This window comes from Talpa europaea, assembly GCF_964194135.1.
Source record: "Talpa europaea genome assembly, chromosome: 8".
Classification (NCBI taxonomy): Eukaryota; Metazoa; Chordata; class Mammalia; order Eulipotyphla; family Talpidae; genus Talpa; species Talpa europaea.
This window is the reverse complement of record NC_140075.1, coordinates 31,443,822-31,446,669: the sequence shown is the minus strand read 5'-3', so window position 1 is coordinate 31,446,669 and position 2,848 is coordinate 31,443,822.

Here is a 2,848-nt window from a genome sequence, read left to right as displayed (position 1 = left end):
TTTATCTAACAAATCTCCACTTGAGTACGCTATATGCCAGGCACTGTTCCAGACCCTGTTTTATCCATCGAAGCCCTTCTTCAGTCAACCGTGATAGAACTGCACCAGACTTGGCTTCCCAGGACCATTTCTTGAGGGCAGGAACTGATACAATGCACATTAAGCAGTGGTTCTAGAACATAAGAGTCACAGAATGCCACAAGGAGTCCTGCCCTCAAGTGGACACTCAGTGGTGGATGAAATTAAGAAACAGTGATGCAGAAAAAATAAGAGTGTGACTCTCCTTTGTGGATTCCAGCAAGACTGTTAGACAAAGAGGATTCTGCCAGGCTTCTGGACTCCACTCACAGCTCAGTCAACACAAGTGAGGGCACGGGCTGGGGCTGGGGCCTGGAGCAGAGCAGGAGCTGGAGTCTCACTTGGGGACAACAGCCGGTCACACAAACTCCCTCAGGCAAGGTCAGAAGGCTTTGTGCTAGACTAGGACGTTCACAGGGAGGGGTGAAAGATCTGAGTCAGGAACAATGACAGCTTGGGGGAGGGCAGCCTTTGGGGCTCACGTTAAGGATGGAAATTAGTGAGGGTGGGAGAATAGAAAGCCAGAAATAGCCACAGAGCTGTGAAGACTGGGATGGGGGATGAAACTGGGAATGGGAATTGAGTACTAAGGTTATTGCTAAAGCTGCCACGTGAGCCTGAGCTGCGGTGAGAGTGCCAGATTCAGCAGCTGGGCTGAGGTAGAGTCGGGGGAAGACCCGGTCACTGGGGAAGGCAGAGATGATGATGGCAGTGGTGATGCTGATCCCCGGGGGAGGAGGAAGCAGGACAAAGACCTCCTCAGGGCACCCCTAAGTTCCTTCACAAAGACACACAGCAGGTGGCAGGTGAGGGTGTTAGAATCAGGAGAGTCCATGCGGTTCCCCAAATAGAGGTTTGGGGAGAAGAGGACAGAAGCAGACGGGGTGCCTTCATGGAGAGAGGCTAGGAACTCCGGGGTGCGTTGGCGCGAGCTTGGCTGTCTTCCACAGCTGCATCAATAGCGGAGCCCCTGAGGCTGTGACCCGGTTATGCACAACACTGTTCCAACCCAAGCAAAGCGGGAGGGTCATTTGAAAACTGGTCTATAACATTCTGTTCCCACCGGGCAGGAGTGGCGGGGGCGGCCGGGGCGGGACCCACGGCCCACTCGGCGCGGGCCTCTCCCAGCCGCGAGGTCCATGCGGGCGCCCAGCCTCCTCCCCCGCGGTGGCTGCAGAACCGGCTGCGCAAGATCTGCGCCGTGGCAGCGGCAGCAAACTCCCTCCGGCTCAGCGCCAGGGGGCGGCGCTGCTACCCGGCCGAGCCGAGACCTTGAACCTGGGGAGAAAGCGCTGGGCTGGGGACGTGTCCCTGCGCACGGCTCTGCCCACTCGGTGGGGAGTCGGGCGGCTGGCAGGCTTGAGGGCCGAGAGGAGGAAAGCCCTGGGTAGCCTCGGGCTCCCAGGGCACAGGTCCCGGCAGGTGGCCCCGACCTGCGCAACGTAGGCGCCGCGAACGCGAGCGAGAAATTCACACCATGCCACCGCTGGGCGACAAGTGAGAGGCTGCTCGGTGCTCACCAAGCAGCGCCTGTGGCCTGCAGGAGTTAAGTGGAGAGCAGAACAGAATAGTTTGCGCCCCAAATGGGGAGGTTTTGCTAGTCCACCTGTGAAGCGGAACAGGAACCCACTCCACCACATCCCCAGCCCACGTGCGCCTACCCCAAAGCGCAAAGATGCCTTTGTTGTTACAGAAACATCTGCTGGGGCCGTAACCGCAGCCTGGAATGAGGTGGCATGAGGTAGGTTCTTTTGCGAGACGTGTAGGCATGCATGACAGGAATAAGTGTGATCATTAAGCAGATGCTCTGAACCCTGGACCGTGCAAGGCACATGGGTGGGTGACCCAGACTTGCATCTTTGCAGTCTACCTCTCCTCCCTGGAAGCCAGATTTAGCAATTCCTCTCACTCTTTGCCGGAAAATCTGCTTACAAAAGAGCTTTAGAAAATATTGGAGGGGCCTCCCTGGTGGCACAAGGGTTAAAGTCTCAGAACTATCAAGCTATCATCACCAGCCACTGCAGCATGAGTTCCATCCTTTGCCAGAGAGCTAACCCTCATGGCCAGGGAGCTACCCACATGGCGCAGCAGACCTCTCCTGTCTTGCCCACTGCTCCCCTCAACAGTGTATTTCAGTGGATCTGCCTGTTCTGCTCCCCACTCTGTCTGGTGAATACTTTCACCTCCCACACCTCTGGCCTACACCCCAGTTCTTGTAAGCATAAATAAATAAAAATAAATCTTTGAAAAAAAGAAAATATTGTAAATTTTGTTGAAGCTCATACATACAAGTTTCCCATTATCCAAAAGTAGAATGTTACTATTGAGTACGATTGGGCAGGTTATTTGGGGGAGGGTTGGTGTCTGGAAACCCTATTACAATGAATTTATATGGAAAACTTTCTGAGAATTCCCAAAAAATAATCCACCAAATCAGAACATCCTACTTTTGGATAGTGGGAGAAACCTGTAGAGGGGGTTTTATACATACAGCACAGGGTGCACAGTTTCCTTTCTTTAGAGGCTTATTCACTATTTGACGTTCTCATCCACCCTTTCTCTGAGAGGCCTCTGAATCATGCCCAACACCAGGCACTCCCTGCAAGACTTCCCACTGGCTTCTCCATCTCTTTCCTCACACAGGGAAGAGCAGTGAGGTCCTGCCTTCCCCAAACCGCTCATGGGAACACACACTCTCTTCTGCACTTGCAACTTGCTCAACAAAGACCCTCTCATCACCAGCATCTACCATCTACAGAGATCAGCAACA